The sequence below is a fragment of the Clytia hemisphaerica genome, unplaced genomic scaffold (assembly GCF_902728285.1).
Source record: "Clytia hemisphaerica strain Z4C2 unplaced genomic scaffold, Clytia hemisphaerica genome assembly, whole genome shotgun sequence".
Classification (NCBI taxonomy): Eukaryota; Metazoa; Cnidaria; class Hydrozoa; order Leptothecata; family Clytiidae; genus Clytia; species Clytia hemisphaerica.
Genome location: NW_027103384.1, coordinates 159,181 through 169,455, shown reverse-complemented (window position 1 = coordinate 169,455; position 10,275 = coordinate 159,181).

Below are 10,275 nucleotides of genomic sequence, written 5' to 3'. Positions count from 1 at the left end.
TAACCTCATTTCTAAAAAGTCCTCTATTGTTATCTTTTTGTACTTTTACTCGCCAAAAATTTGGAAATAAATGCTAAAATACTTAACGGATACATGTATTAAATCTGGTGAGACAAAAACATCATCAGAAAAGAAAAATCAAACAAAAGGCCTAAAATGACACAGAATTTTAAGTTGGCAAAATCTTTCTAACATCTTTCTGAGAAGAGCTAAGATTGACATATATTAGATATGAGTGTTATGGCTTCACCGTGATATGAAAATATTTTGGAGGCTCGTGGTGGATTGGTGGTTTTATTGAGGTTAAAGTTTGAAACTTTCTGGTGTCAACATTCGATTTTTTATACATAGGATGTTTTTCCTGGTTTTTCGTATCTTTCTTGCGACTTGAAACGTCATAATTAGCAATCATTTTGATGCCTCTCTAAGGAAAACTTAATTTTGATTTGGGAATTGAAATGACTGTGTTAAGATGAAAAAAATGATTAAAATGTTACGAAAAATTGTTTAATGAAGGAAGGAGAGTTAACAATAATGGCATTACTGCGGACAAGGCTAGAACAAGAAAAATCAATGAAAATATAGCTCGTTGTTTATCCAGTGTCTATAATAAATTCTTGCTGGAACCTATAACTGGAACTGCCCAATCTAGGTGTTTATTCAAAAAGTAGGCGAAAAGGTCTATTCAATAGACAATAGACAAATAAATGATAATAACAAGATGACAAATATAATAATTAGAAGCTCCTGCATGAAAATAATATGACAAGGAAATATATATTAGTATATCATCAGAATCTCTATGAATTTCTTCAAATATATATATTACATTATTATATTATGTTTGTTCTCTTTCACATAACTCCAGACGTAATTAATTGAACAAATAGTATTTAATTTTTAATCGAACTTTGTTGTCCAATTAATGTTAGATTATTTTAAGTTCGGTTATTGAACTTTAATCGAATACTCTCAAATTCTTCAAAATATAAAGTTTGATTAAGTTCGATTAAAAAATCGAACCTTATCAAACTTTTTAAAAAGTTTGACCTTGAAATAGTTCAATAAGTTTGATTACATCAATCGAACTTAATCAAACTTTATCCAGTTTAGTGAAACAATAATTTGAGAAAATCCTTCTAGGCCTCTACGAGCAGGCGCAAAAAAAAAGAAAAAAGATCGGGATCTGAATTTGATTAATCAGTGCGTCACAAAAGCCACCAAAACACCAACTTTTTTCGAGTTTTGTCTCGTTTACCCAAATGCTGCAATATCGCATAGGCTTAGGGCTCAAGACTAGAACCGCCAATACAAGACATTTGACTGACCGAAAAAAATTTATGATCATCAATTTTGTCAATTGTCAGAATTGTTTACTCCCTGGAAATACGCAACTTTCTGAAGTTTGATATATTTTCGGTTGTGCTTCATTTAAAAAATAACAAAGATGAAAAATTACCATCCATCCTGCGGGTAAAAAGAGGTATTCCGACTAGTCTACGAAAAGGGCGCTCGCGCATTGCATAGAGTTTCTGGCAAATTAATATATGCATAAAACTGACAAAATCCTTTCTTTTTTATTCTTAGGTGACATTACCATTGATCCTGACTTGACAGGAAGAACAATGGAGAACCAAATTTGACAATGCATATTTTTTTTTTTTTTTTTTTTTTAGCATAGTATTTGCAGTGATAAAAAGATCTAAAAATAGTACAACGTAATTTTGCTTAATATTGATGATAAAGTAAAAATCTTTCCTAAACTAAAAAACATTCGCAGGAGTAAAAAGAAGACATTACTGTCTTTTCACCTAACCCCTTTATATTGTGAAGTCGGGTAACTGCATCAGTGGAGGGAAACTTGCATAGCCATCAAATGACTGACCAATCAAAGGAGCAAAATTTCAAAACAAATGAAATAGGCAGCTCCGCTCGCAGATCTAATCTACCATTTTTGTTTTGATTTAAGTTTGTATTTTAATGACCAGACAGGTCATTCATTTGAGGGCTATGCATGTTTGCCTCCACTGATGCAAGTTACCTGATCTCACGGTAATTATTACGAAAGGCCAGGAAAGTTTGTGTGACGCAAAAATAGAGCGATAAACGAAGCGCTAGAAAAACGCCCACTGAGAATTGAAACTAGAAATTTATTGAATATTTCACTAACAAAGTATCAAACATTTTTTTTTGAAAGTCAGAGGACAATTAAAGTGAATTTAAGGATGGATGGATATTGGGGGATGGGCGTTTTGCACGTTCCAAGATCGGAAATTAGAATAGACTAAAAGACAGAGGTGTTTTAGTACGTAATATTAATTCATCATTTTTTTTTAACGAATGCAAAATGAATTTTTGTCTTTTTGAATTAGGGAGATATTATGAAATATATAATATTTGATTGTCAAGGCCAAAATATTTTTCTTTACTTTAATAATAATGTGCTGTGTCCCTTCAACACTTACTCCCAGATCATTTTAGTAGGCACTTCAGTCATATGACTAAAAGCACATTGTATATGTTGAACCCGACTGACCGTAAGAGTAATTACATAAATTAATGTGGAAGTGAACGCTTGAAACAAATGTTTGGGAAATCAAAAAGACAACTTTTGTAAGAATGTTAAGTTTTTTGAATATCAACGTTTGTGAAATAAGATTATGTAATCTGCACCAAAATTTTTCGCCTGAAAGAGGCGACCAAATAGGCCACTATTTTCAGGGCTTTCTTGGCGATCTTACATCCCGAACATATCCCCAACATACCTACAACATTGTAGAACATTTTTTGTTGCCAAACTTTGTTGAACGGAGTTTTTGCCGAATTTGTCTAACTTTTCATATTGTTGAACTTTTCTTATTATCAAACTTTGTGGAACGTAGTTTTTTGTTTAATATGTCGAACATTTCTTGTTGTCAAACTTTGTCAACAGAGTTTTTTATTATCGAATTTCTTGAACATTTCTTGTTGTCGAACTTTGTCGACCTTAATATGTTTTGTCAAACTAATCTAATAATACTCACAATTTTAGCGACTTTTGAAAAGTTTCAATTAAATAATTTAATCAAACTTTTGCTGTTCGATAAAGTTCGACAAAGTTAAATTAGTTCAATTAAATTGAACTGTTCAATTAATACAGTTAGTGGAAGTACTTTGATCAGTGCGTCACAAAGTGGGATATACACAAAACTTCGTTTATCGCGCAATTTTTGCGTTTCACAAATTTTCTCGGCCCTTCGTAATAATAATTAAATTTGGTTCTTCATTGTTCTTACTGTCAAGTCAGGATCGATGGTGACGTCACCTAAGAATAAAAAAGAAAGGAATTTGTCAGTTTTATGCATATATTAATTTACGAGATATTCTATTTGCTGAGCGCGAGCACATTTTTGTAGACTAGTCGGAATACCTCTTTTTGCTCGCGGGATCAATGGTACAACTTTTCATCTTCATTATTTTTTTAATGAAGCACAACCAAATTTTTTTTTCGGTCAGCCAAATGTCTCGTATTGGGTGTTCTAGTCTTGAGCCTTAAACCTACGCGAGATTGCAGCGTTTGGGTAATCGAGACAAAACTTGAAAAAAGCTGGTGTTTTGAAGCGTTTCTGTGCGATCGCAATATCGCACTTTGTGACGCACTGTTGATTTGCAAAGCATCTCTAGACGGTGTCAATCGAACGAATCGAACGCCGAATCAATCGAACGCAATTGAACGCAATCGAATAATTGCAATTCGATTGTCGAACGCAATCGAATCGCAATCGAATATTACCCAGGATTTGCTGTTTAATTGCTTCGATTACATTCGATTCTATTCGATTACGTTTGATTCTATTCGATTCCGTACGATTGTATTCGATTACGTTTGATTGATTCAATTGTATTAGATTTTATTCCAATTTAATTCAATCCCAATCAAACTCATCGAACATAATCGTAATCGAGCGAAATTGAAGATTAATCCAATGTAATTGACAATCAATCGAACCAATCGAACATAGTCAACTATCAATCGAAACAATCTAACCTTACTCGAACGCAATCGAACACGTTCGATTACGTTCGACAATCGAATCGCAATTATTCGATCACGTTCGATTACGTTTGATTGGTTCGATTGCGATCTTTGTTCGAAGTTGTTCGATTGACACCGTCTGGGCATCTTTATGTCACATAAAACAAAAGAAAATATCAAAAGAACAAAAGAATTACCATTTTGCAACCATTGGGGATCGCGATTTTACAGAAATGAGAAATCCTTTAGTGGTCCTCTGTGGAAACAATTCCTTAGCTGTCTAAAAGCTTTTGAATTTTTTGGAGCGCATACAACTTAAAATATATGTTATTATCATTATTATTATTATCCTCATATCGAATAATAAAGAAGCATCTTCTGAAAATTTCATTATTCTTCCCCCCATAAAAATGCAAAAATGATAAACGAAGAAACTTTTGTTTTCTAATTGTCTTTTTAATCTTAATTTTTAATATTTATATCATTTTAAGTTTTCAAGTTTTAATTGATTGTACTGGGGTCTTGAACTTGATTCAAGTAACTCTCATCCTTGTTGTTGCAAATACATCCTTTAGATGACTGATGTTGTTTTTTCTGAAAGCTTGATTTCCTATTGTGACTAACTGACTAAGAGGTTTAAAAAATGACTAGTTTATCGATTAAAGTACACAAACAAAACCTATGTCAGTCAGGCACATCCTGGCAAATGAACGGGGTATTTTTCACTTGCGATTGGTGGCAAATGCACGGGGTCGAAAACAAAAGTGATGTTATAATAGGACTGAATACCCCACGCAATTGAACCGGGTTGGAAATATTTTGCTTCATTTCAAAGAACTGCATAGATGAAATTTTTTTTCCATGGGTCAATTTTGTCTTCGAAGATTGAAGGAACTTTTAACGAAAAAATAAAGTTCCCAGTTTTCTTCCTTTTTTCCCATTTTCAGTTTGAAGTTCATTTTTATTCATTTTCACGCTTTTAGCCTGAAACGTCCTATCTCATTTACACTGGGTGACGAATACCCCATGCAAATGCTCACCCCGTTCATTTGCCAGGTCCAGGATGTGCCTGACTGTATGTCACAAAACATGGAGCGCTGACTTTTAGTTTTAATTACTTTCTCTCACTCGTTTGGTTTCCGTAATGAAAAGAAAGTCATTATTGTGAACTTTGAACATGCTTTAAATGGAGGTACTTTCACTAACTGAATTACGTCTGGACAACTTCATCATATAATTTTAATCAGTTAATACTTCATCCATCCATCACGTATAAAACAATAACACACACTGATGCATATAATTTATAGCAAAGGTGTGTATTAAATACTTTTCTACCATCATCGATTTAGTGTTGGAGATTTAAATTATTCCATTACTCAACATTGTCTTGATTAAGAAACAAAAACATTAAACTTGTCGTCGTAACGTCGTCGTAATTGAGGGGGATTTGAGATTTCAGCCATTTACTCTCGGCTACCATTATGTTTCGAATAAACAAGTCCCGTGAAGTAGATCTGTATAAAAAATAAATGAAACAACTTTGCTCATCGTGTCCCGCAAAGATTTGCCCCGCAAAAAACAACCTCGTCGTGTTGTCGTGCGATTTTTTTTTCCGTCGCGCCATGCCAGCAGCCGGAAGACCATCAAAACATTTACAAAACAGAGAGAAGGGTGTTCGAATGTTTTCTTCTAGATTAGCAATAGCGTAGAAGCGGATAAAAAATTCCACAGCTTTCAAACTTTGTTGATAAAAACAAGGGTGTTTTTTCATTACTTACGCGCTAGACACAGATAGCAGATAAGTGGTTCTCGTCAACGGTCCTTTTCATTTAATAAATTTGTAGGGGCGTTGTAAGAAAATAGCTGGAATTAAAAATATTCGTGCTTAACATCAGATTTTCAGTGCTTCAGATAACATTCCAGATTTAACGTCGAAAATTGGTCACAAAACCTTTTCTCCTCAAGAATACCGAGGTACAAGAAAGTAAAGTATCGAGGCCGGGGGTACTACTTTAGGCGTACAAACTTTCGCGAACAGAAACTTTTGCGAGGACGAAAAATCACGAAATTGACGACATTTACTTTCGCGAATTTAACGGAAAAATATTTTTCGCGAGCAAAAACTTTCGCGAATCAAGACGTAAAATTGAGAATTTTCACATGAAAAAATGGCTTAGAGACACAAATACTTCTTTGGTTGGCTTGAAACATTTGTCCTTTGACTTATTAGTGCCATATAAGTTACATTTTATTCAAAGTTTGAAGTTTTGCAGATTTTCTATCTTGTCAAGAATTTTTCACGAGCATAAACTTTCGCGAATGGCCCTTCCTAGAATTTTTAAAGACATTTACTTTCGCGAAAAGGGCAAAAATTCGCGAAAATCGCGAAAGTTTCTGCTCGCGAAAGTTTCTACGCCTAAAGTATAGCCCGGCTTTTTCGAAGCAGACCCTTATCGGGACTAGAAAAGATAAAAAATGTTGGAAAATATAATGAATTTTACGATCCTGGGACTAATTTGGTTTATTTTGCTGTTAAATGGAAAAAAATTAGTTTGAAATGAAAGGTGACAAAAAGGATCTTCATAATTCCTTGACTTTTAAAAGTAACTATTAAGTATCAAATAAGGTCAATAAATGAGAAGTTTTTGCAGGTCGCGCGGGCGGGAGGGGTGCTCTTTTAAGTGAACTAAACTTACCTTGCAAAACCAAGTGGATATTCAATGATAAAGAGGTACGGAGGTAATCAAATTTGTCGAATTTGTCAAGAAAACAAATCAAACAGGCCAAGAACCAACAACAAGCCATCTTTTGTAGATTTTTGCTTTTGTTTACTTTTGATGATTTTGACAGACGATTCGAAGTGTGCGTAAAAAATGATAAAATAGTTTTTGTTGCAAAATTTTAGAAAATTTTTTGCCTTGTTGAAATAGATAAATAAATTTCAAGAAATTGCACCGTAAGAGTCAATTTTTCGCCAGAATTTTCTCTGTATTGTAAGGGTCCAACTGTTAGACTATAATTTTCGTCCGCATAAACAGCAGTAGTGGTTACACTGGGTATCCTCTGCTAACGTCATTTCTAATTTGAAAAGAATGAATTATAAAAAAAGAATGAATAAACACCCATGTCGGATGAAAATGTTGGATATTGCGACGAAACGATCTTAAAGAGATCCAACACCTTTCCAAAATTTATCCAACATTTGTCCAACATTTCAATTTCTATGTTGGAATTGTTTACCTCGGCCTTTAGCATTTCTTTTAGAGGGGCAAAACATTGAAATTTTCCTACTATTCCAAGCCAACCCTTATTATTATGGGCGGGGATTTCAAAAAGGCACCCTATATCCTATGAGGGCGACACATCCGTGAACCCTTCGCTTGCCTCCTATAAAAGTGCCCCTCCCCCCGGTTAGCAGTTTATGATAAATTGTTATTACATGGATTTGGATTGGATTGGATTTCAAAAGTGCAATGGACTGCAAAAAAGACTTTCTCTCAAATCAAAGTCAACTACCGTTATTTCTCTAATTTAGTGCGTCCTTTATAATGCAGATTAATTATTTTGGCAAAGTGGGACTAATACACTCTTCTCGAGATGCATAAATTTATTGTTGTCCTCGTTTTCAAACAGATTTCATTGCTATAAAATTACATATTCACAATGATAATTGTGTTGTTTACACCTCATGAGACATTTTGAATTTCAAGTACTTTTAATTTAGAGTTAATGTTTGCCTTTTGGGAATTTAAATTGGTTTAAATGTATAATTTCATGCAATGAAATCTGTTCAAAAACGATGACAACAATAAATTTATGCATCTCGAGAAGAGTGTATTCATTTGCCTTAAAAATTAGTACGGACGCTTTTTCACCTATTTCTGATTTTCCTCTAATTTAATGCAGTTAAGCTTAAGGTCGATTTTTCCTCTACTAATTATAGGGTGAATCATAAAAGATGCTGTTAGTGTTATAACTTATAATTATATTTCAGCAGGATCTCTTTTTCTACAGTCTAAAGTTACAAATCAAAAAAAATCTATCTAAAACTACAAATCAAAAGGATCATCTTGGACTTCTTCTTCTTCTTCTTGGAAGAGGAGGAGGAGGAGGAGGAGGAGGAGGAGGAGGGAGCTTTGCTTCGACATACACTGCTCGTAAAAAGCAGGAACTCCTCACTTTCAGGGGATCCGTGGTGGTGATACCACACACGTTAAAGGACTTCATCACCATGTCTTTGTTTGTCGGACAAGGTTTTGTTAGCCTTTTCCACCCGATTCACAATATCCTGTCGTGTTGGTGGTGGTAGCTTATAATCAGTAGCTGTTTGTCTTATTATATTTCCTCTTATTTAGTGCGGGGAATGACTGAAATTGTCCTCTAGTTTTAGGGCGGTAATAGTAACGTCAACAAAGTAATTTATTTCCTCCTATTATTAGTGCGGCACCTCTAAAATAATTATTCGGCCACGCTAAATAAAAGAAATGACGGACAAATCTGGCATCACTCTTTATATGAGTTTTGAGAGTTCATTACCCTAGTGCAAGCTCCATACCATGTCTACAAAACAGGCTGGTGCTTAAGTATCAGTAACGGATATACTTGTCGCAGAGTGGAAAGAAAATGTTATGATAAATTGCAAACAATTCACCGAAGAAATGAAGTGTGGCGTGAATTGCATCCAGACCCAGAGTAACTATTGTTTTGCCTAACACTGTACCAAATGGACCAAAGAAAAGGCTGATAATCGAAAGGGCCGATATTTTTGGATAATTGTATAGCTTCGCTTTATAATGGTTCTTGGTCAATAGTAAACATGTATTGATACAGTCTGCTCTAGACATTAATGTGGTAATTTTGCTATTCATCTTTGATTCTTTCTACAGTAATTAATTAGATTGACATTATGTGCGATGAAATTTCTTTACTTGGTCGTCAAACCGTCAGACTATTGATGTGTTTTTTGTACAGCTACAGGTCTGAACAAAACGGAACGAAATTAAGGCTCAAAGCGCCAAAACTGATTTCAATTTGGATTAGTTGACTACAAAGTTTTTTTATAAGAACAAACTACCCTTAAAGGAAGAAATTTTGGCGGGAATTTAATTTGGCGGTCGCTTAAAAATTTAACCTTAAGAATAAGATGGCGTCAAAACAGCGAAAAAATAGCAAAAACACCTTAAAAGAGATCATATTTTCAAAATGTTTAATTTGGCGGATGGCGGAAAAAAGAAATTTTGGCGGGAACTTAATTTAGCGAATTTCAGTCAAATCCGCCAAATCCGCCAAATTTTCTTTCCGCCAAAATTTCTTCCTTTAACCCTATTAGCCCCAAGCTTTTTTGACTTTTGTATCCCCAGGGGGGGGGGGTAGAATCTACCACCCTCGATTATTTTCGATCTAGAAGAGCTATGGCCATGAAATTTGGTACAGATGTTCTCCATCATGATACAATTTTCCAGGAAGAAAAAAAAAATTGATTACGTCATTCAGAAACTGATGACGTCATCACAAAATTTCCACCTGTCGGAAAAAAGCCCAAATATATGGTTTACAAAAATGTCTATTACAGTCGAACCAATAAAGATATTTCAATTCTGTTTGAAGATTCTGAAAGATAAAAGACTGTTCTTTAACATAATTGCCGGTTTTGCAAATTCCATGAAGAGTTTTTCTTAAAATCTATGCTGAAAATGAGTAAAATTTTCAAAATTTGATGACGTCATAAATGATGACGTCATCATTTTCAAAAATTTTCTTTTGATTTTTTAAATTTGTATTATCAATGTCTATCACGTGTCAAAATTTGAAAATGATTGAATAAATAGTTTAGAAGTTATCAGCACTTTAAAATTTTGAGTTTTAAGCGATTTAAGCTGGGTTTTATGTCATGTTTCACAATAAAGTCATAAAACCTGATCTGGACAACCTATGATCCTAAAATTTTGCACAAGTACTCTTAATAAGATTTTATTAAAAGTCAGAAAGTTTCAAGTTGTTTGAAAAATTTTTCTCCGAGATATAAACGAAAGAACTCCAGCGTGGTAGATTCTACCCCCCCCTGGGGCTAATAGGGTTAAGGTATTTAAGAGCATCTAATAATAAGGCTTCGATGGGCAAAATGCTAAAATCAAGTTAAGAACATTTTAAGGCTTTGCTTGCGGACTCGAAAACACCCGCTTCGTTAGTAAAATGGGTCAAAATGGAGAACAATTTTAGGCTTAAATTTTGAGGTCTGGGGTCGGCGCTCGAAACAT